We start from the raw sequence: 25,844 nt of genomic DNA, 5'->3' as shown, positions 1-25,844 counted from the left end.
TGTTAAGGCTTATCTTTCTGCTTTAAAATTGGTGCTTGGTGTCTAACTTGACAGCTGGGAAAGTTTTCATTCCTGCACCACGGTGCTGCTTTGCCACATTGCTCTTAGGCCTTTTTGAACTTTTCATCCTGAATGTCCTCTCCCTCCATCCCTGCAGGGACGGATTAAGTGGACAAAACATATGAATGCCCTGGGCATAGTCACCCAGTCAGTTCCCACTTGAGATAATGCATTCATAGCCCAGAATGCTCAGCGTCAACTCTGTGCCAAGGTTCCCCTTGAAACCTGAAGCAAAAGCAACACTGCAACAGGCATTATCCATGATCCTCCATAGCAAGGACATACGCTCTTGATCCCTAAATCCCCTCTTTTGGCTACCCTATAGCTTCTTTTGCATAGTGTGATTGGACAAGCATGAATTTTTTACACAAATCTTTCATAAACTATGCCTTGTACTTTGCACATGATGTATTAACCCAACCTCTCTTTTCCTTCCATATTGCAATTGCCACCATTGAAATTATTTTTCTAATCCCCAAAATAACTTTTCAAAATAAAACCTTGACAAGAAATAAGACACATTAAAAAGATTTTAAGAAATCTAAAATGTTTATCCTTATAATTTCTTGCTTTCTTGCTATGGAAAACAAAACAAGACACAATCCCAGTTGAACTAAAGCAAACTTTTTTTTAAATCCCAGAATCATCTATCCAGAAATTACATGCCATAAAATGAATATATATGTCACAAATTAACAGATGAAGTAGGCCTGAATTTCAAAGATAAAAAAGCCTTATTTAAAATGTTTATTTCTTCATCTTTAGCCTTCAATCCAAAAGCAAACATTGTTTCTGCCCTCTATCAGTCTGTTTATCTGTCCAGTTAGCCAGACTTTGTTCATATAATATAAATGCAGATAAGGGAGTTCCAGAATAAATTACAAACTAGGTCACTTGGTGTGGGGGCCCATTGTAAATATGACCTTCTGATGAGCTTACATCTTTTAAGGTGTGGCCCAGCTGAATCAGGATAGCTCTTAATCCTATTACTGGAGACCTTATAGAGAAGGCCACAGAGAGAGAAGCCATGGGAAGCAGCCAGAAGCTAGAAGTGAATGTAACCCAGAAGAGAAAGGAGAAGATGCTGCCACATGCATTGCCATGTGACAGGAAAGCCAAGTAACCCTAAGGATCACCAGCAGCCAGACCCCAAATGCCACAGCCTTCAGGGAAAAAGCATTGCTTCGCTAATGCCTCGATTTTGGACTTTTTCAGCCTCGACACTATGAACCAATAAATTCTTATTGTTTGAGCAATTCCATTGTATGGTATGTGTTTTAGTAGCTAGGAAGCTAAAGCACTTGGGCAAGCTTTTTCATTTATAATCTATATCAGATACCTTCATTGCTCCCATCAATCAGATACTTTTTAAGCAATATCTTCCTTTAGTGTCACAGAGATTAAGTGACCTTTCCCATGGAGGAAACAGGTTGACTTCATGGTGCTGAGTCTCCCTGGCTTTGTGACAGAAATAAAACAGATCTGATTTGCAATGCTGTGTGGATTGCCTTACTTATGTTCTAAGGTACCTGGGATAAGCATTCTTCTGAAAGCACCTCCTTTCTTAAGGAGACATTTGCATGCCATGAGGACAGACTAATGTCATTGAGTTGGCAAGTCTCCACAGTCAGACTAAAGTGTGAAGTAAGGTAATTAATCAGGATGTTTCAGGCAGAAAACCTATTAGCCAAATAGTTAAAGGAATTGTGGAATGGGGTTTCTTGCTTGAGTTATTCAATAATAATTTTCAATTTCATTTTGGCTGTGAAAATGTGCCAATGAATACCAGATTTGTGTCATTTTCACCGGTATCAACCAGTCTGCACTGTTGCCATAGTGAAAGATTTAGAAAACATGCACTCAACTGGTGTGTGAAAATGGGGGATTTTTCATTTATCCTCAAATCCCTGAACACATGTGGGCACTTTTTTCCTTTCACAAGTAAATCTTTTATATTTCAGGAACCATAACCAAAAGAAATATATCCAAAAGAAATAATTGCTGGGGTTTTTAAAATATATAAAATGTTATCAAGACAAAGGCATGATGGTGATACCATAACCTATAGCATTGATGGTGGTTAATATATTTAATTTATCATCATCAACATTAACCTTATAGTTCCTAGGAACATATAAGTACCCAAAGAAAGATTAGAACATTTGTTTATGATAATAAGGCACTACATATGCAACTTGAAGAATGACCAGATTTATCACTGTAATTATGAGATTCTAACCTATTAAATAATATATGACCTTGAAGAAACTTGTGTACACTTTCTGTTTTGTCATCTGCCCCGATTTTCTTCTAAAACAAGGAGGTACCTAAAACTCTAAAGGTTTAAACAGTGAAAATGCTTGGGTGTTTACCCAATTCTTAGCTTCTAGGTGGGATTGGTGAAAGTATGTGGGAGAAATGGGAGTGGCTTTTGCACCACAGGTCTCCAATTTTAGCCCTAATAGTTACACAGACATCAAAGTACACCCCGGAACAACAGAATAAAACAGCTGCAGGCCTCCTTTGATCTCTGCTCATTGACCTCTTCATCACATTTGGTGGCTGTCTTCTTGTGAGGTATTTTTTTGAATCTGTATTCATTCCAGGAAAGTTACTGCCTATAGAAGATGTTAGTTGCCTGAATGTTTTCTACAGGTGAGAGGACTGTACTGAGGAAAGTCATTTCTGGGGCTGCTTTTTTAATAACAAGATCTTTGGATTCTGAATCATCTCTTTCTGACCTAGCAAAATCCCCTTCTGCTGTAATTGAGCTGCAATTAGTAAGAGGACCTTTATAATTCAGGGCTTGCTCTCTATGGATTGTCTAGCTCTTTTGTTTCTCCAGTATTTAATCATTTCTCTGATGTTGTTTCCTCTATAAGAAAAATTAGTTGGAGGAAAGAAAATCTCAAATTGGACAATTAGTTACCAGTTCTAATAGAGAGATTGGTTGAAAAAAACCCAGCTGAATAAACAATTATTTAGAGATTCTGATTATTCATGCTCCTATTTTCTAAAGAAAAAATAATTATAATCATGATTAGGATGCTTATACAATTGTGGACCTTCTGCTCAGTATTCAGACATGTTTTCTGAGAGCTATTACTTCAAAACTGTTAGTATGGCTGATTTTTATAGACATTTCACTGACTCCATTGCATTCCATTTAATCTACCCCAAATTTATTAAACATTGACTATAGAGTAGACACTCTGCCAGGCTGCCTATGGGAAATTTATAGGAAGAATAAACATATACCAAGTAGCAGGGAATTCTCTAATCGGTAGACTGAAACACACTCAAGAAAAACTATGGCACATAGAAAATGTGGTATGCAGTAAGTTCAAAAAATAGATCAACTCATAAAAGATGAGAGATGTAGTTCGATGGAAAAGGTGAGTTTTGAGCAATTTAGTACTTTGCTGCAAAAAATATATTATGCAGGTAGCAACTTGGGGACCTGAATGAATTTATGCACCCACTAATTCCCCAGGGTATCCCCAGGAAGTATTTGTGGATTTCTTATTATGTCAGATTATTTACCTCCTCAGTGCTTTGGGGAACATAGTATGGAAAGAGCTGGATGCACTCAGGACCAATAACATTTTAATTCACTTGGTTTTTGTTGCCATAAGGACTCATGGTAATGGTAGATATTCAGCAAGAAAAATGTGTTATTACATATTAATCAGTGCAACTAAACAGTAAATGTTTACTTCTTAATTACATAGTTCCTTGTCCTAACAGAGAGTTAAAATGTGGATTATATTGATCATTTTATCTGCAGTGAATTACAGGTAGGCTTATAAAAATGGAATATGGTGTTAAAGAAATTGACACAATATTCCATGAAGTTGATTCAATTTCCACTTCTTCAGGAAGCCTGACCCAGTGACAGCTATCTATCATAAGCCTCAATTCTACCAGCTCTTCTCCTTCATAACATGCAATATCCTTGTGATTCGTTTTTTCAATATCTGTAGTGTTCACTGCCAGAACACAAGCAACATGAAGGCAAGGCTTTATTTGCTACTGATATCCAGAACTATAATAAATAAATAAATATTTCCTAAGCAAATGAATAAAAAGAAAGGTAATAGAGGATGCGGAAAACAGTTTTTAAAATGAATGGCAAAGTTATCTTAGTTTATAAATTTATTTATTTTTAAATGATATAGTATCTTCTTTTCCCTGTGCCACAAATGTATTTTGCAGGTTTCTACTAAACATCCCATATTGCACTGTTTTCACTATCTGTTTATATGTCTGTTTCTCTCATTTGTCTTTCAGGTCTGCTCAAGGGTCTGATGAAAGAGTATAGAAATGCATTTTTTCAGAAGGGGTTCTCAGCGCTGAGATCTTGTAAGCAAAGAAGAACATTTATTCGAGATGGTTGAAACAATATATCCAGAAGAAGAACGTGAGTCATTGTCTAGGAGGTCCCATAATTAATTTAGGCTTAGGCATAAGATAAACTAAAGCAAGAGTATGGGCTAGTATGAGGGAAGGATCAAGACTGAACAGCAAAGAGGAACAACAATGTCCCACAAAGGACTTACTCTACTAAGGAATACTGAAATTGCCTTTCTATATATTTCCTAGCAAATGAGGTTGGCTAAAAGATGCCATACTTGCTTAGACCATTAACGGCAGGGATTATATTTATTTGTCTGAGTTTCTAACACTTTGCACAGCCATCATTAAATAATAGATACCAATAAATGTTTATTAATTTTTGTGTTATAACACAAAATAATATGACATTGTGAGAATCATAAGCATTAGTGCCACCTCAGTTGAGACTCATGTCTTATATGAATAGAAAATAATTGCATCTCATTCTTATTCAATATACATATTTGTTCAAAAATAAACTGGTAAAAAATCACATTTATTTCCCAGATTAATATTCTAGGTTTAAACGTATAGTGTCACCAATATGATTATTAACTAATGATGCAACCTAATATTAAATGTATTCACTTTCTGATAATGTAGTATTTTGTCCTAAAAACAATTAAAATATGTATGAAGCTATATAACTCATGGAACTTGAGTAGAAAAGATTATTCATTTTGCATTGATCTTTCCAGGCATTATCACTTTCAAGGTAATGTGTACTGGAAAATGACATTAATTTATCAGCAATAGCATCATCTTTAAACAGTGAATATCAAATACATATTCATTATGTGAATATATAGTACATTTGTCAAATAATAATTTTGTGAGGGTTATTATTTTATGGTAAAATTGAATTGATAATCAATATATTTCATTAAAATTTAGTTTGAAATTTTCCTTGTATACTCTAATTACTTGAGCACTTACAAAGGGGGTACAGAATGTTCCAGAATAGGAGAGATAGAAATGTCAGGAAGAAGTCCACACAGGCTGGGTATCACTAGCATAGAAATAGCATTTTAAGGAACATCAGTTTATCTGTTTCCATTCATAGGACAAGACGGTAACCTGCCTCCTTGGCCAGACTGAGGAAGGACATCAGCCATGAGAAAGATCCTAGCCTTTTCTGTAACAACTCCTTTCCTTATACTACACGCTCTCAAAATCCTGAATCCCCACACTAAATATTAAATAGTAAGTTAGGAACCAAAAGCAAACAAGAATGTAAGTATTTGACCTTATCATTGCCAGGAGAAAGCAATAGGGAGTGCCTTTGGGAGTGTAATATCCTGACCCAGGGAAGTTTCCTGAACAGCAGAGGCTCCTGGAAGGAGCCAGGTAGATGCCGACTCTGGTGAGCAGGAGTGCAGGTGCTTGGCTAGTCCTCAGATCAGGCTGTGAGCAATCACACAATTTCAAGTCCACTTGTTCTCTTTGCTTTATCTCCACTCAGAAATAGATGCAAAGAACAAAATAAAGACAGAAAAAAGGAAATGATCAAATAAAGAAATCATAATGATAAAAAAATAACAAAAAGAGACAGATGTAATTTAAAGTTTTTTTTTAAACATAAAAGAAAGTTGAACATTTTTAAGGTCAATTACTCTAATTTTAAGCTCAAAATTCCCCTCTATGGATGAAATGTTAACACACTGTATCCAGGTTGGTGTTATTTATCATCATTCCTGGGTTTAATTTTTTAAATTCACTACTAAAGACACTAAATTAGGGTGTGTGGAAGGCAGTGGTTCATTGGAAATGATTGGGATTCCAAGGCATAGTTAACAAATAATCACTTGAGAGGAGGGGGGATACCAACTATTTGCTTGAAAAAGTAAGTATAACTATTAAATTACGTGGTTGTGGAAAAGACTTACATAAGTAAACCAAAAGAACACCTATCTACAATTTTATTGCATGATTTGACTGTGTAATTTCATCACTGATCTTCAGTTGTTATTAACGAGTAATTCTTCTCATAGCAGTTTATGCTCATTTTTGGGTAGATGGCTCTTTCAACCATCTTGAATATTTTAAATTCAAGTTAAAATGTTTTCAAAGTGCATGCACTGCTCCAGGGCTTTAGGCCAATATCCATCAATTGCTTTGCTCTTTTGGTTGAGTGTGAGTCTCATCCATGACAGGTTTCTGTAAATTAGAGATAAAGCCTTATTCTCTCTTTCTAACATTTTTCCATGCAAGAAACTTCATAACTTCTGCATCTTTTCTTTTCCAGAGCCAAAAGAGAAGAGAATTTCTAAGATATTATTCCTTCTCTCTCTCATCAATTGTTTGCCTTACTTTTATATAAATTTTCTTCATATTAGCTATCAGATTAAAGTCACAAATTGTGCTCAGATGCACACTGCTTTCCATTAAAGGGAACATATGTCTTTTTACAAGATAAATGATTTTTAAAACCACTTTTAAACAACATGATTTGGAAAGTGAGATATACATTTATTTTGCCATATGGCCTTTGTTCTAGCTTTGTGAAAATATCAAAATACCTTACTGTGCCCCATCTCATCCATTAGCATATACCACTTACTCTTCATAAGGAAAATGCTTTGCAGTAATCCAAAGTTACAATTATCTCTGTAATCTAAATTATTGTTACTGTAACAAAACCTAAAAATTATTTGTTCATTTAAATTCAGCTTTTGTTTCTTTTCCTTTGTTAATTAGAAGATATTCTAGTTACAAAATATAGGCATATAATAGTTACATTAACACTTAAAAAATGAAACAAATAACTTTTATTCTACAGAATACATGCAATGATGGATTTACAATGCAATGATGAATTCTATTGCCTTTCATGTAGAAATTTACTTTACTATGATTTTTATTTTTTCACATTAACTGTATTTACCTTTTATTTTATATTTTATTTTATTTTTATTTTTCATTTAAAGTAGCAGTTTCCAGTTGCTGTTATTAGTTCTTGCTATTTTCATGAAGACGGATTAGCAAAAATAAGTCTTTTTTCAGGATGGATTTTGAACTTTGAACCAAATGAATGATTGCAGAATCACAAAGGTAAACCAGGGGCTGCTCAGAACATACAAAGAGCACAAATCCTACTTCCCATGACCCTCTGGTCTCTGGCAAACATATCCCTTAGTTCCTCAGATCATGCTGTAGAATTTACATATGCACGTATCACACACTGCCCTCCCCCCCTCGCCTCCTCAGCATCATCTGTGAATTATGTCCATACCCCCTGCAGTCCCCTTTCCAGTCACTGGAGTAGGTGATGAACCAGCAAAGATCAACACCTTTCCCTGATGAATTCCACAGAGCAAGCACAGAGTCCTTGCAAACTCTGTCTGGCTATGATGCCATTTTCTTTATTTGTAGTTTCTCAAGTGTTTCTCATCTGTTTGGCTAGTTATACCTATTAGAAGTATTTTAAAGTACAATTTCACCAGACACTGTATCAAATGCCTTACTAAAGTGTGTCCATTTTATCTACTATATCCTTTCATCTTCTGTTCTTGTCTATACTAAAAAGTAGCTCCTCCTTGCTGCCAGATGCTTCTAGATCCCTCTCATTAGCTAAAAAGAAGTCTGCCTTTTCCCACAGCTGTGGCAGCCTTCCACCCCCATTCCACTCTCCAATAGCTCCTCTTTACACAACCTCCCTGTGAGGAGAAGCACACTAATGTATTCCCCCCTTCAGCTGCACAAAACTTTCTGGAACAGCTCACAATAAAAGCCTACAGCATTTAACCATGAGCTACAAAATTTTCCCAAATCATCCCCCACTGCGGGAGAACGAGGACATCAACCTTTCACCATATATAAGCATTCTTTTCTGCCGTTCATCGTTAATAATATGGTGATGCTGGCTAAAAAAAATTGCATTGCTACCCTTATCTTGCAAGAGACCCCACACCCTACGTAAATATCACCAATTATTGTCCTCTTTATTTTCATATTATAAGAACTCCTTAAAATTGGTGTGATTGTGAGGGAAGGGGGGAAATATAAATTCTTGGCAGTGGTTGTGTTAAAAAATGTTTGCTGATGAGAATATTATCTGGAATACCAGTCGCATAAACAAAGAGAAGAAAATAAACAAGCTGAGTAACATGGATATTGAATCTAGAAAGGAAGCTACGTTCACACAATTCTAAATATCTGAGTGAGGGGCAAAAACTTCTAGTCATCATCCATATGTTTCTAAATCACTGAGTATTTGATATTAGATAGGTCTTTGATATTGGGTAGTTAAGTGTGAACACTTGCATTTATAGTTATCTCCAGACTTTCTAAGTGTTTACCAAAAGTAAAATATAATAAAGACCATTTATAAAAGAAAGATAAGAAATGCTGGCCAAATTCAATACTAGTACATCTCAGTTCGGATTCCTTTTTTTCCCTTGAGGGTCTTTGAAATCTGACACTGCTCTGCAGGCAAGCTAAAGCACTGTGTCCAGAATACCGTCCAACCTCAGAGGACACATGGCTTCAGTTTCAACAACCTTGACAGATGTGCACATCTCCATTATGGAAGTAGAGCACAGATAGTAGTAGATGCCCTTGCCCTTATTACTTTCTACTTCATAAATGCAAATAGCAGTTTAATTAAATGATGGACTTGAATAGGTCTCTCAGAGTACAGAAACAAACATCCATTGAAAGTATTTTAAATTAAAAACATTCAGAGAAAAACACTTCTATTTAGTTTAAGAAGTATATTCAGAAGGTCATGTTGTCAGAAAAATCAGTGACCTGCTGCTAGTCTTTTACTAATTTTAAACTGTGATGGATTATCCATGCACAGGCAGCATGCACTTAGAAACTGAAGCCCAGATAGGTTTGATATGATACAGTGGTTTTAAACTGTGCTTTAATTTGCAGCTATTTGAACCACTTCCATTTTTTACAGATATTGAAAATTGGAAATGAGTCAAGCAGTAGCATGTTCCAACATATTGCTCCAAGTAACAGAATATCAGTTCACCATGTACAGAGAGAATCAGAAAATTAATATCCAAGTAAAAGACACTTAGCTAAAAAAAAAAAATCACAAAATAAGAGACTCGCACAGCCTTTTATTAAAATCTAACTAACTGCTGGGGGAAAAGTGCTAAATAAATAGAGTCCAGAAGTCTGGCTATAATAGTCGCTAACTTTGTGATCATGGTTAAGTCCATATCTCCTCCAAGCCTCAGTTGCCACATCTGTTACATGGGAGAAATACTTGCCGCTGGTATATAAGAATACTAACGTGAGAATCAAATGAGATAGCAGAATTTGAGAAAGGTAGAAATCTTTGCAACGTCTGGGTTTATCGTAATCTTCATAGCCATTATTATTGCCTAGTACAATCTGGTCTCATCAGAATCATTAGTTACATAGATTATTTTCCTGCATATTTTTCAAATGTCTTTTTCAGTTCATTCATTCATTCATTCATTCATTTATAAAGCATTCAGTATGTCATATATGCCAACCATGGTTCCTTTCCTTGTGACGCTCATATCTGATAGGAGGGATTGACATAAATAATTTTAAAACAATAACATAAATAAAAGTAGAGGTAAATATTAGATGTATTTGTGGAATAATGAAAGAGTAATCAACTAGTTCTTTCTTCTCTGGAGGAGTGAAGGATTACGTCATAGAGATGGCCCAACTAATGCTATTAAAGTGTGAAGGGGAGTTTCTGAAGTGGATAAAGAGATAAACGACTTTGCAAGCAGAGTAAGCAGAATGTGAGAAATTGGAGTTAGGCTGCTGGGGAACTCCAAGAAGTTCAGTTAAGGTCATCAAGGGTGGGGTTAGAATGGGTGTAATGAGGGAGCAGAGGCAAGAGTTGAGTGAGCTCATGAAAGTGACCTGTATGCCATATGAGGCATTTGGACTTTCACCTACAGGAAATGAGAAGCCATTTGAAGGGTTTAAACAGGGAAATAAAGATGATTAGATTTGCATTTTAAAAGATTACTTTAGCTGAGTGTCATATGGATTACAGAGGTTCAGGCTGCTGGCAGGATGATTATTAAACCAGTATAAACCAGGATAATGAGGACCCGCAGTAAGCTAGAAGTGGTGGAAATTAAAAGGAAGAGATGGAGAAAAAAAGATACAAAAGAGATAGAAACAGCAAAACTCAATTTATTGACATGTAAAAAGAGGGGTTAGATCAGGATTCAGGATCTGGAAGGAACTGATGTTGTAACATGGAACAAGGATAGGTTTGAGAAAAATGAGAATTAATTAGATTTTGAACATGTAGTGTTTATGACACCAGTGGAAGTCTCAGAAAAAGATGTCTAACAGGCAATTGGATATATGGATAAAGAACGAAAGAAGAAATTTGAGCTAGAGTTATAAAGGTAGGAATGTGGTAAAGATAAAAATTATGGATAATGATGAAATCATTCAAGAAAGCTGTGAAACAGAAGAGAACTGAGGCAGAGCTCATGAAAATTCATGAAAATAGAAGCAGTTGGTTTTCTGATTAAGGACATTTCTGGAGTCAAGATTATGGTAAGAGGTTTTTTACAAAATGTTTCTTGGAAGATAATAGTTATTTAAACATAAACACTACTAACAATTTATGTGATGTAAACATACAGTTTGATAGTACCTTGTCATGCCAGAGTCTCTCTTTCAAACTTATTATTAATTATTCTTTACAGGGTAGGTATTTTAAAGAGATGCAAACACTTTAAAAATCTTGTGAAAAAGACAATAGCTGTTGAGTTACAATTGATGATATCTCAGCAAAGAATTGTTAAAGTCAACATATAGTCATTTTTTTTTTATTTTTTCCTTTGGACCTAAGTTTCCTTATCTGGAGAATAAAGTAACATCAGAAACAAACAAATCAATGTTAAATGGAATAATCTCTTAAGTTATTTCCAACAATAAGGATCTACATTTTGAGGGTCAATATCCTTCAAATGTTCTTAAATAAGTGACTCCTCAGTACTGCATTACTTTACTGTGTGTTAGGAACAATTTGGGCATTTTAGGCCTACTCAACTATGTATGATTTTAAACACAGAGATCTCCACAGCACCCTATGTGCACCCTCATCAGTGACCATGAGAAGATACTTCCTGCTACACAATCTATAGAAATATACAGCAGGGTTCAGCCAAGAATGACCCACTGATCAAATCCAGCTCAGAGCCTGCTTTTATCCAGACTGGGAGCCAAGAATGGTTTTGACGTTTTTAAAGGGTAGTAAAAGAAGCAACAGAAACAGCAGCAGTAGTAGCAACTGAGGTGCTATGTGACCCACAAAGACTAAAATATTTGCTATCTGGCCCTTTACAAAAAAAAAAAAAAAAAAAAAAAAATGCCGACACTCATGTAGACATACAGAGAATAAATATGTAAACAAGGCTAGAGTTTGAGAACAAACACAATCAAATTAACTTATCCCACAAAAACAACAAAAAACAACAACCCCATCCACCAAAAAAAGACTCCTTTCTTTCAGTTGACAATAATGGCTAGTAATTTTTTTTAATATTCATTTTATTGAGATATATTCACATACCACGCATTCATACAAAACAAATTGTACATTCAATTGTTCATAGTACCATTACATAGTTGTACATTCATCATCAAAATCAATCCCTGACACCTTCATTACCACACACATACAAATAACAAGAATAATAATTAAAGTGAAAAAGAGCAATTAAAGTAAAAAAGAACACTGGGTGCCTTTGTCTGTTTGTTTGTTTGTTTCTTTCCCCCATTTTTCTACTCATCCATCCATAAACCAGACAAAGGGGAGTGTGGTCCTTATGGCTTTCCCAATCCCATTGTCAACCCTCATAAGCTACATTTTTATACAATCGTCTTCAAGATTCCTGGGTTCAGGGTTGTAGTTTGATAGTTTCAGGTATCTACCGCCAGCTACCCCAATTCATTAGAACGTAAAAAGGGTTGTCTATATTGTGTGTAAGAGTGCCCACCAGAGTGACCTCTCGGCTCATTTTGGAATCTCTCTGCCACTGACGCTTATTTCATTTCCTTTCATTTCCCCCTTTTGATCAAGAAGATGTTCTCCATCCCACGATGCCGGGTCTACATTCCTCCCCGGGAGTCATATTCCATGTTGCCAGGGAGATTCACTCCCCTGGGTGTCTGATCCCACGTAGGGGGGAGGGCAGTGATTTCACCTTTCAAGTTGGCTTAGGTAGAGAGAGAGGGCCACATCTGAGCAACAAAGAGGCATTCGGGAGGAGGCTCTTAGGCACAATTATAGGGAGGCCTAGCCTCTCCTTTGCAGCAACACTCTTCCCAAGGGCAAGTCCTGTGGTAGAGGGCTCAACCCATCAAACCACCAGTCCCCTATGTCAGTGAGCACATTAGCAACCATTGAGGTGGGGCAGGCCAATACCCCTGCATTCTCCACAGGCTCCTCAAGGGGGCTCTGCATATTTTTTTTTAAACTTTTTTTTTTTAATCAACAGTATAAAAAATTAAAAAATTAAAAAAATTAAAAAAAATACAATAAAAGAACATTTCAAAGAGACCATAACAAGAGAGTAAGAAAAAGACAACTAAGCTAAGATAACTACTTTACTTCCAACATGTTCCTGCTCTACCCCAAGAAAGTAACATAATACAGCAACATTTCTGTGAACTTGTTCCTACTGTACCTATCAGAAATTAACAGACCATCGTCATTCCTGGGCATCACCAGAATGTTAAATTTACCCACGATAGCTTATCTGTTCTTATTGGATTACCTTTCCCCCTTCCTTAATTGCTCTCTATCACTAGTTCCCTTACATTCTACATTACAAACCATTTGTTTTACATTTTTCAAGGTTCACATTAGTGGTAGCATATAATATTTCTTTTTTTGTGCCTGGCTTATTTCACTCAGCATTATGTCTTCAAGGTTCATCCATGTTGTCATATGTTTCTAGTAATTTTTTTTTGCCTGAAATGTCTCCTTTATTTATAAAAGAAGGACTTTGGAGAGCACTGATTTCCATCTTGGGCAGAAGGTCAAAATAGTCCAGATAGGCCAATAAGTAACCTCAAATTGAACAAGCAGTAAATGCCCATGTTAGCTACAGGTATGGATCCCTGGGCTCTCAAATAGCCTCAATTCCTACATTAGCTCTGCTAGAAAGACACATACTATCCATTACTAACAAAAAGGATACTTTATATTTTTAATATTTTTTCTTGAAATTTAAAGAAAAATTGCTATTCTTACCAAAGGGAAGCCAAAAACTTTGAGATGGTAGCCCAAGGTTTTGTTTTATAATAGCTGTTTGTTGTTGTTTGTTTTTCTAATAGTTTCCCACCAACTTCACACAACTCTGTTTTTCTTCATCTACTCTTCAGGAAAACTACTCACCCACACCTTTCACCTGCCCCCTTTATTTCTTCTCTCCTGCAGAAGGGGCAGGAGATTCAAGCAACAGCAAGAAGGTGCACACGCATGCACAAACACATGCACACACATACACTCCTTTCCTGATATTTCCCTTTCTATTTGGTTTCCATCGGATTCAAGAGATCCAATCATTTGTTTATTATCTCTCTAACATAAAGACTGCTTATTCTGTTCTTTTGATAACTGCGGAGTTTCATGACTGAGAATATTTTTAAAAAATATTTCTTAGATTCTTGAGCAGAATAAAGGTGTTTATTACTAGCGAGAAAAAAAAATCTAGGGATCTGCAACAGAACAGAAAATATGAAACGTCACTAAAACAAATGGTTGCATTCCTTCAAAGAAAAGAAAATAATACCATGTCAAAAGAGATGCAGTGTCCCACCAGATTGGGCAAAACTATAATTCAAAGGTGTCATTGCTGGATTCCTAAACGAAACTGTACGAATCCAGAAAATGAAGCATTGCCTATTTCCCTGACTTCTAATTATTTGAAACTCAGGGAAAAGTAGATTAGTAGTGCCCTTCTGCATACTCATCATTTTCCTATTAAAGTTCATCTCATCATTTAAAGATATCCCAGACCTCGGGAGGCACACTCCTGCTGCAACAGATAGCACACAGAGGATATAGGCAAGCGATAATGTCATTTTCCTTAGCCTAATAGGCTACTAACCCAATTTGTTGATGCAATTTTGTAAGGTATACATAGGCCACTTGAACAAGGGAAATGAAATTAATCACTGCAACTTTAGAGTAGGGACAAATGACCTTCAGCTAATGTCCCTTTGAAACAGAAAAATTTCAAACTCTTAGAGAATTATAAGCTCTATGGTGCAGGCACGGTTATGTTTTTTCTGAAACCCCAGTGAAGCCTGTGAACGTTACTCAATCCCACTATAGCAAGGTGGATCGTCTTACTGTTTCCACAGCTGCCAGGGTATTAAATTCTGACTGCATCCAATGCTGTGATCATTGTACTGTGTCTAAGCACACACCAGTCAAGTGTTGGAGATCTAGTGCTGGCAGAGAAACTCTCCCTCTCGGAGGCTGTGGGGCTCTGATAAGTTCACATTCTCTTGTTCTCCAATTTTCTGTCCATCAGCCACAAGGGCTTCTCACTGACCACCACCCAGTTTTCACACTCTGTGATTTCCTGTTAGGAGCGATTATTTAAAGGGGTTATTAACCCTGTCATTTTAAAAATCAAAGGTTTACTTATAAACAGAAAGAGGAAGTTTTCTGTTTTGTAAATGTAGGGGGTGGTGCTCACCACAACTTCAAATAGGTATTAACCAATAAAAGAAAGAGAAAATGAAGATGAATGGCTTTCACCTGTTCTTAACCACACACTGACATTTGGCCATAATCTCACATATTGCTATTTTGGAATACCAGACTGTGCCATATTTTTTGCATTCCCAAAGAAAGACTAATATATACCAATGAATTATAAGAAAAAATACCATATATTTTCCAAATATGCCTTTTATTTGTCCTTCAATATATATATCAAAAAGTTGCCAAAGTTTATGGTAAATGATTATGGAAGTTTTTCTAAAGATTATACATGACTCTACATATGATCTTTATATACGATTATATATAATTATATATATGAAAGTGCTGCTATTATTAGTTTAAGGAATCTATAAAATATTTTTAGAGAAATTAAATTTTCTTTCTATTACCTGTAAATAAACCTCTTGCAAAATATTGATAAATATTCTAAAAAATACATATATAACTTTAAATAAAGGTATATATAAAACTTCATTTTATAAATGTATATATAAAACTTCAAAAACTTTCATTTATCACAAAAATATATCTTCACTAATTTTTATTTCCCCAAAACTATGGGAATTCAAAGGTTCAGATTTGAATTCATGTAAATTATTAAATTCTTTTGATTTCTTTTTCAGCAGTGACTGTCTATGTACACTCTGAAAGCACAACTAAGAAAAATGTTTGTGAAGAATGAATTTTGAAGCAGGAAATAAGCAAGAAGAAGATAATCACGTGTGAATTAGCACTTATAATCATTATTTTACAGTTCCAAAATCTCCCTGAGGAATAAAGCTTACCAGATAAAACTTCCAGTGCTTCAATAATTAGTTTTATCATAGTGGCAAATTACAGGAAGACAAAATACACTAAAAAAGGTAATTTAAGGTGATATCAGAATTAACATACAAATATTTTATATATAAATTTGCTGAATTCTTTAGCAAACAATTGTTATAACACTTGGAGATAAAACCAAGATTTAAGTTGCCATTAAATGTTATGTTACACCTAGCGGTTTGTAATTTGATGCCATGCTGTATGTGTTTTTCGTTTTGTTTTGTTTTGTTTGTGTCTCATTCATTTGACAGATATGTATTGATTGCCTTACTATATGCCAAGCATTATAACTAAAATGCTGACAATACCTCAGTAAACAAAACAGACAAAAATTCCTAAGGGGAAGAATGATAGAGGATGAAATCAGAGAGGAAAATTTTTTCCGCCTTTTTTTTGGCAGTAATTTACCTAATTTATCACAATAGTTGTGATGTAAATTACAATCAACAGTTCCTTTCTAAAGAAAATTAAGAGAAGAAAAAGCATGGGGATGTTTGCTGAAAAGCACAAAGACAATTACAGATCGGAGTAGAAGCTAGAATTCAAAAGTCTTTAGATTTTAGCTTTTCTCATATTTAAACACAGTTAAAAGAGATCTCTTCTTTTGGAGTGTGTTTTCAAGGAACTAAAGAGTGGGTTAAGACAGAATTATGTACAATTGAATTTCAAATGTCTGATAACAGGTAGCATAGGGCCATTTAGATTTTCCTTATAGGCAATTTAAAATAATAATTAATAATAATAATTAGTATGTTTGAATGCTCATGGTATGCCAGGCAATATGCTAAAAATATTCCTGCTTCAATATGCTAATGTGAATTGCCTATTTTAATTCTCACAACAAAATGAGAGAGATATTACTATCATTTCCATTTTACATAAAAGTAAACTAAGCTTTAGAAAGGTGAAGAAATGTTCCCAAGGTCATACAACTAGTCCACTGTGTTCTTTCTGATGCCAATTCATGCTTCTAATTACCACTTTAGACAAAGGTGAAAACAGCCATTCAAGTGAACAGAACAGTAAGTGTTATCAAACTGAGAAAACTCCAAAAAACAATATAAATGTTTTCAACAATTTCTCTAGAATTAAAATTTTAGTATTACTGCCAATTCTTCATTTTATTTCATATCCTCTCCTCACCTCACCTCATTTAACTCACCTTTTATAGACAAAGGCTATGCATTTATGCTTTTGGATAACTTATTAAACTCAATTTGTATAAAGTTAAAATGCATTTGTATTATAATTACCACATGTGCAGAGCTTGTTTACAATGTTGGAGAGTGGAGAGTGGAGAATCAAATTCTAATATTAAGAGATTGCCTTATGCTTCTCTGGCTTCAGCATCTGCCCCATATACTACTTTCAGGTTCACACCTCAAGCTTTGCATTCTGCCTGAATCCTTTTATCATAGCATCTATAAAAAGTCACTCCATTTAATTTTCTACAGGTCTCCCTTCCACAAACTAAATCTTATAGTAAAAAGGCAGATTTCCATTTTCCTCTGATGTTCCACTGAAAACCTAGTGCTTGCCCAAGTAGATGTTTTCAATTTTTTTAAAAAAATAACTGAACAAATGAATGATCAGAATATTAGGTATATAAATAAAAGTTAGTGAAGAAAAATTTTTGTGAAAGGACTCAGGATTTGGGGGATTTGTGGGCAGGGAGGTATGAAAGAGTGAAAAGAGAATGAAAGCGCAACAAATCTGGAATTGTTTTACTCAAAGATGAAAACCAAAAATAAGAGGAAAACCGGACTCCCATCTCCACTCCCAACTATTGTTTTGAATGCTTGCTAATCGGTGACCTTTGAAGCACTTAACTAATTTGTCAGTATCCAAGTTAGTCCAATTGCTTCAAGCATAACATTTTTGAGGTCAAAGTCTTGAATTTGATTCCTGTACAGAATAATCACCTTTGTTTTAACCTGTGGTCATGGCTAGCTCATACCCTAAAACCTGATACATTGTCTTTGTCCATAAGAGGAGATCCGATGAAAGAATAGTTCTATGAAAACCACAATCCAAAGCACATGTTCAACAGACAGGGATCAGCAATGCCATATTTATTTATCAAAGATGAAATTTGGACTCCTGAATTTCATTAAGTAATTTTTAATGAAAACATAAAACTCTATAAAGCGTAATGTCAGGTTGATTGCTTCTAAATTATCAAACTGATGGAATATGCTTCAACGTAAAAAGTATTACAAAAATCAAAAGATAATGTTTTACTCCAAAAATATATAAAATGATCAGAGCATCAACTAATCATTACAGTAAATACAACAGAAGTTCTGTTTTATATTATCACAGAGGTTTAGGATGCTTTTTGATATTGAAAATTAGGAGTTAGGGTTTTAGCTCAATTTTTATTAGATTTCACTTTTTTCCCTCTATGTACAGCCACAGTCATTAGAATTGCTCAAAGAGACTGGAAAAATCTATTATTCGTTCCAAGGTAAATTAGGATTTGGTTTTTTGTTTCTATTATTGAGTTTTAACTGTTCATTGTATTTTTGGATACAAATGCTTTGTCAGATATATGTTTTGCAAGTATTTTCCCCCAATTTGTGGCTTTGCTTTTCATTCTCTTAACATCCCTTTACTTTAAACCTATCTGATTTTTTATATTTAAAGTGGACTTTGTATAAACAACATACAGTTGGGTAAGTTTTCTTAATCACTCTGACAATGTGTATTTACATTGGTATATGTAGATCATTCCCATTTAAAGTAATTTTTGATACCATTGGAATAATAACTACCATATTTATAAGTGTTTTCTATTATCTTATTCTTCATTTTTTATCTTCTACTCTTTTTTATTGCCATCTCTAGTTTTAATTGGGCATTTTATATAATTCCATTTTCTCTCCTCTCTTAGAAATTCAATTATACTTCTCTTTAAATTTTTTAGTGTCTGTCCTTGAGTTTTCTAATATACGTGTTTAAGTAATTTAGGTCCACATTCAAATAGCCCTCTAACACTTTAGTGTGTGGTACAGGTACCTTATAAGAGAATTCCCAGTTCTTCCCTTCTATCCCTTATGTCACTGCTGTCCTTTATTTCACTCATGTATATGCTAAAAATCATTCAATACAATCAATACATTGGTACTGTTATTGCTTTAAACAGTTATTCATTAGATCAGCTAAGAATTTTAAAAGGTTTAATTTTACCATCACTTATTTCTTCTCAAACTCTCTTCCTTTCTTCACATAGATCAGAGTTGCTGACCTATATCACTTTCTTTCTCTATGAAGAACTTCTTTCAACATTTCTTGCTGGCAAATCTGCTGACATAAATTCACTTGGCTTTCATTTTTTTTTTTCTTTAATAATTCAATTTTATTGCCATATATTCACATACCATGCAGTCATACAAAGTGTACAATCAATTGTTCACAGTACCACCATATAGTTGTGTGTCCATCACCAAAATTAATTTTTGAACATTTTTATTACCACACATACAAAGTAATAAGAACAAAAATTAAGGTGAAAAAGAACAATTAAAGTATAAAAGAACACTGGGTGCTTCCCCCCCCCCCATTTTTCTACTCATCCATCCATACACTGGACAAAGGGGAGTGTGATCCACATGGCTTTCCCAATCACATTGTCACCCCTCATAAGCTACATTTTTATACAATCATCTTCAAGATTCAAGGGTTCTGGGTTGTAGTTTGATAGTTTCAGGTATTTACTGCTAGCTATTCCAATTCACTAGAACCTAAAAAGGGTTATCTACATTGCACGTTAAGAGTGCCCACCAGAGTGACCTCTCGGCTCTTTCTGGAATCTCTCAGCCACTGAAACTTATTTCATTTCATTTCACATCCCTCTTTTGGTCAAGAAGATATTTCTTTTTTATCATTTTTTTTATTGTGGAATATAACATATATACATAGAAATGATAATTTTCCAAGTTTAATTTAGTGGGTTTTAGCGGGTAGTCAGAAAGCAAATTTCAAAGAATGTTATGGGTTACAGTTCCACAGCTTCTATTATTTCCTTACTGTGAAATATAACATATACACAAAAAGGTAATAACTTTCAAAGTACGATTGAACAAGTAGTTACATAGGAAATTTCCAAAAATGTTATGCATTATAGTACCATAGTTTCAGTTATTTCCTTATTGTGAAATATAACATAGCCATTATTTCTTAAGAATATTCTCTCTGTCCCTTTCTGTGTTCTCCTTCTGGGACTCCCACAGCACACATATTGGTACACCTAATGGTGTCCCACAGGTCTCTGAGGCTTGCTCACTATTTTTCATTCTTTCTACTCCTTAGCCCGAATCATTTCAATTGTCTTGTCTTAGAGTTCACTGATTTTTACTTCTGCCACCTGCAATCTGTTGTTGAAACCTTGTATGGAATTTTTCATTTCAGTTACTGTAATCTTCAACTCTAGTATTTATGTTTAGTTCCTTTTACAAGTTCCTATCTCTTTGGAATCCTCATATTTTTTACTCATTGTTTTCCCAATACCCTTTATTCTTCTGTTTTATCTCCTTGAGCATATTTAAAATATCACATATTTCTGGTATGTTCCAAGTCCCGTCTTCACTGATGGTTTCTGTATTTTTATCTTGTTCCTTTGGACAGGTCATCATTTCCTGGTTTTTTTTTGTTAATCTTATAATCTATTTTAATAATTTTAATAAAAATCCATTTTAATAATTTAAAGTGTTAACCTGAGCTGTCTGTTCCTTAAATTTGTATCTAGCTAGTGATATGACAGATTTCTTTAAGTTCCAGGTAACAAAAACAAACAAACCAAAGCAAAATAACCACCATTTACATTCTTACAAAGTGGCTCTACTTTGGCTAGTGGTTTCCTTCAAAGTTTAGCCTTCTGTCAAGAAAATCAGCCCAAGGTGATTGCAAAGTGCAGGGTCCTGTCTTCCATGAATTCAGTTACCTCTTTACTCCCTATGAAATAGACTTTCTCCCACTCCTTGATGCTCTATTGCATGACTTGAAGCAGGTAATCCTCTGCCCAAGGCTCCTTTGACTTAATTGATTCTTTCCCTGCTTTTGCGGTCAGCAAGCTATTTCTGTCTGCCAGGTAAGTTCTAGCCAGAGGGGAACAAAATGCTGCAGCTGGTGTGGGAAAATCCATGGTCCTTGTCTCAAGAACTGGTTTTCCTGGAATAAACTTTAAACTGTTGGGATTTGGGGTATCTTGTGTTTGGATGAACATGTATCTCACTGTGTTATATAAAGTTGCAGGTAGAAGGAAAAGTGATCTTTGTACAAATTGATGCAAAGACTGTTTCTTAATGGTGTGTGGATTCATCTTTACATGACAGAATCGCCGGCGCAGCCCAGCGGCAGCGGCCGCAGCTCCCCAGGACCGCAGGGCCACCGCCGCCATCTTAGTCGGAGACTTGGCTTTCATTTTTGAAGGATAATTTCAGTGGATATAGAAATGAAGGTTGATAGTTCCCTTCTTTCCATATTTCAAATATTTCACTGCACTTTCGTCTTGCTTTTTCTGGTTTCTGGTGAGAAAATTGCTGTGATTCTTATCCGTGTTCCTGTATAGGCAAGCTGTTTTTTTTGTTTGTTTGTGGGTTTTTTGTTTGTTTGTTTGTTTGTTTTTTGTCTGTTTTTTTTATTTCCCTCCACTGGATTCATTCAATAATTTTTTCTTTGTCTTTGGTTTTCTGCAGTTTGAATATGATATGCCTAAGTATAGATTTTTTGGTATTTATCCTGCTTAGTGTTCTCTAGCTTCCTGGATCTGTGGTGTGGTGCCCACAATTTTAGAAAATTCCAAGCCATTGTTACTCCAAATATTTCTTCTACTCTATTTTCTCTTCCTTCTCCTGATGGTATTCCAATTATGCATGTGTGACACCTTTGAAATTGCCCCACATATCTTGGATATCCTGTTCATTTTTTGAAATTCTTTTTCCTCTTTGCATTTCAGTTTAGGATTATCTTGACCTATTTTCAAGCTCACTAATTCTTTTCTCAACTGTGTCCAATCTATTGATGAGTCCATCAAAAGCATGGTTCATTTATGTTACAGTGTTTTTCATTTTCAGCATTTCCTTTATGCTCGTTCTTAAGAGTTTCCATCTATCTGTTTATGTTACCCATCTGTTTTCGCACATTGCCTACTTTTTCATTAAAACCCCTAACATAGTTATTTAAACTCCCTGTTTGATAATTCCAAAATCTATGTCATATTTGAGTCTGGTTCTGATGATTTCCTTGTCTCTTTAGCATGGCTTTTAGCCTGTTTAGTCAGGTTTTTTTGAACATGATATATTGAATAGTAGGAGCCGAAATAGATAGACCTTGAATTTGAGGTTTTATGTTAATCTACAGTAGAGTTATACTATGTATTATGTTTACTATAACTGTAAGTTCCAGAGGCTTCAAATTCCTTTACTGAGCTTGTTTTCTCTCCCCTGTTGCCTTTGGGCTTCCTTAAAAACTTGTCATTAGATAGAGTCTGGATTTTGCAGCTCTTTCAGCTTTAATCCACTTTTACTATATTGGAGCCCTGCTGGTGTAGTGGTAAGGTGTGGAAGAGATGAAGAGGTGTATACTGTTATGATAGATTAAACCTCAGTGTTTTAGTGGGCCTATGTCACTGTGTGTGACCTTCACATTTGTTTCTTAGTCCCTTCATCTCCACACCCTCAGGTGGGATAGGAAGGCTGTAAGGGACTGGACTCAGAGGAATGTTCTTTCCCAAGATGTGGTAAAGCTCTAGTAGCATCTTTCCCCCAGTTTGTGACTCCAGTGGTTTCTCCTCCAGATAAGCAGTTCTCAGCTGTGATTCCTATTCATCTCTCTTTATAGATTTTGGGGTGGTAGTTTGTTATCACCTTAGTTCACTGGTGGGTTCAGGAGAAATTATGAATTTTCAATTTTTTTCAGCTTTTCATTGTTTTAAGGATATGTGTGGCAACTCCTAAGCTCTGATAGAACTGAAACTAAAATCTCCATAAATTTTTTATTTCTAAAATAAAAACTTTATTTATAGACACCAAAATTTGAATTTCATAGAATATTCACATCATGAAATATTTTTCCTTTGATTTTTTCCAAGCATTTAAAAATGTAAAAAAAGCATTTTGAGGGACTTCCACTTGTCAACCCAACATGTGAAGAGCTTATAGGTTGTCACTCCTGTCCTTATAAGAGAAAAGCTAAAAAGCAGAAAATAAACAACTCTTCCTATATCTTAAAAGAATTGAGGACCCAAAGCAAGCCACTAGCCCCCAAACTGGAGAGAGAGGCAGATACAGAGAATCACAGCTTACTGGGTATGGAAAACACTGGAACTAACATTGAATGGCAATACTTAAAGGATAATTGACTAATTGCTGGAGGCTGAACATGAGCTAGCTTGAGAACTAAAAATTCCTGGAAGCCCAGCCTTAGTGCCTCCCACCTCCTCTTTCATGAGTTTTACCTCTAGGTGTCCCACCAGGTTCCCACTATGAAGATCAGAGAAAAATCCCCTAGTATTTCTGGCAGGGCAAGGGTATAAGTAACCATTTTGACAAATGCTCTGATCACTCTTTATCCTTTAAAAAGGCCTGTTCTCAAGGGAATCTTTGACCAGAACCCAGTGAACATTAGTTTTACCAGAGCCTAACTGGCATGTGGAAAGAGAAATACTCAAGTTCAGCCCCCTCTAGCCTTCCTGTTTCACATAAGGGGTGAAGAAAACACTGAAAGGCACTTGTGAAAGTCACAGCCCAGGAACACAGGCTCACAAAAAGGCAAACTTAATCATAGTATTATAGAATGTTTCCCTCCCCCATCACACACACATCTTAACACTATATCAATAGGGCCTCTGAATAATAACAGGGAATTACAGCTGAAAATAACTGCAGGACTCAGACCCTATTTAAAACAAAGTCTCTAAGGAAACCCAAAGAAAACAAGGGAGACAAAAACAATGTCACCAGAGGAAATTTTAGCCTCTGACACCTTCACCTACAGCAAAGAGTAAACATAGTCTAAATCTAAGCCAGATAAACATAAAGCCTAACACTAAAGGCCTATTTATCTCAGTTCCTTTTACCAGATACATCATGTTCAGCTTTCAACAAAAATCATAAAGCATGCTAAAAGGCAAAACAAACAAACAAACAAACAAACAAAGAAATACACACTGTCTGAAGAGATGAGGCAATCATCAGACTCAGACTCAGATATGGCATTATTAGACTAGAAATTTTGGCATTATTAGACTAGAAATTTAAATTTAAATTAAAAATAACTAGGATTAATATGCTAAGGGCTCTAATGCAAAAAGTGGGTAGCATGCAAGAACAAATGTTATATAAGCAGAGAGCTAGAAATTTTAAGAAAGAATAAAAAGGAATTGCTAGAAATCAAAGACACCATAAACAGAAATTAAGAATATCTTTGATGGGCTTCTCAGTAGACTGGGCATAGACAAGGAACCAATCAGTGAGCTTGAAGTATCTCAATGGAAACTTCCCAAATTGAAAGGCAAAGAGAGAAAAAAAATGTAAAAAGGTACCCACACCACTCATGAAGTATGCAATATTATTTGAAATTATATTAGTTTTAACTTTATAATGCAATGTCTAAAGAAATCACTAAAAATATTAAAAATAGAGGAAGATTTCCAGATAGGAGAGAAAATGGAATCCTATGAAATGCTCAATTAAAGCTAAAGAAGGTGTGGAGTTAGTTTCTCTATGGTAGGTTGAGAGAACACATGCTCAGGCACAACAGAAACTTTCAGCAAATGACCAATTTATTACTTACACAGCTCAAAGGGTCTAAAAGAGCAGGGCAAGAGATCCCATCATAGCTGGTTTCCCAGGGAGGCCAACTCCTTGGGTAGGGTTGGTGGATGCCATCTCCACATGTCCCACTTTGCTGGAGAGGAAAGCCAAATCTGTGCCACCCAGGGGTGGGGTATACAAGCAATCCCAGGGGGAAGGAGGGCCTGCCATTGAGAATTCCTGTCCTGATAAGCAACTGGAACTGCTTGTTCCCAGTTTCTGAGTTTAAGGTATCGTCAGGTCTTTTCATTAAACCTAACGTCTTCCCTGGGTTATGGAAGGGAAACATACTGAAACATCTGCACATAATAGAAGAGAAGGTGGGGGTAGGCGAGGACTGGGAGATGACCACTTGATGTGTTCTTGATTTCCCCAGCAGTCAACTGACAAGCCTTTTTACCAGGCCTAGGCTGCTCCTCCCCATTACCTTGTTGGATATAAGGGTGGGCATCCAGCAGAGCCTGGGTTCGTCCTCCATTTCCCTGTGCTAGGAAGTGGGATAAGGCCATGTTTCTCTTCCAGGGAACTGCAGAATTCAGCTTCCAAAGAGCCTGAGTAAGGCAGACAGTTTTTCCAGTATAAGGTTGACAGGATGAAGATGCTGAAGATTTTTTTGTAGGCGGCCAATGAAGTTGTCTATAATGCCAGCTGTTTGTGGGTGGTGAGGGATGTGGAAGGTCCATCTACTTATGTGAGTCAGGGCCCATTGTTGAGAGGATTGTGCAGTAAGTGGGGTCCTTGGTCAGAGGAGATGTTATCTGGGTACTTGAAGGGGTGGCAGAGCCACTCTTCCAAGGTATCCCCTGTATGTACTGTGTCTGCCTGTTGAGCTAGAAAAACAAGGCCATAGCCTGATTAGGAGCCTGCCTTGATCATGGTATAGGACATTCCTTAGGATGGTTGGAAAGGGTTGATGTAGTCCACTTGCTGTGAGCGGCCCAGTGCAGCCCTTCTGGGAATAGCCCGTAAATGCCCTTTTTGGGCTCTGGCTTGTAGTTTGCATTTCTTACATGGGTAAATAGTAGATTGGGCCTCTTTTAATGAAA

The sequence above is a fragment of the Choloepus didactylus genome, chromosome 7, assembly GCF_015220235.1.
Source record: "Choloepus didactylus isolate mChoDid1 chromosome 7, mChoDid1.pri, whole genome shotgun sequence".
Lineage (NCBI taxonomy): Eukaryota > Metazoa > Chordata > Mammalia > Pilosa > Megalonychidae > Choloepus > Choloepus didactylus.
This window is presented reverse-complemented; position numbering follows the sequence as displayed.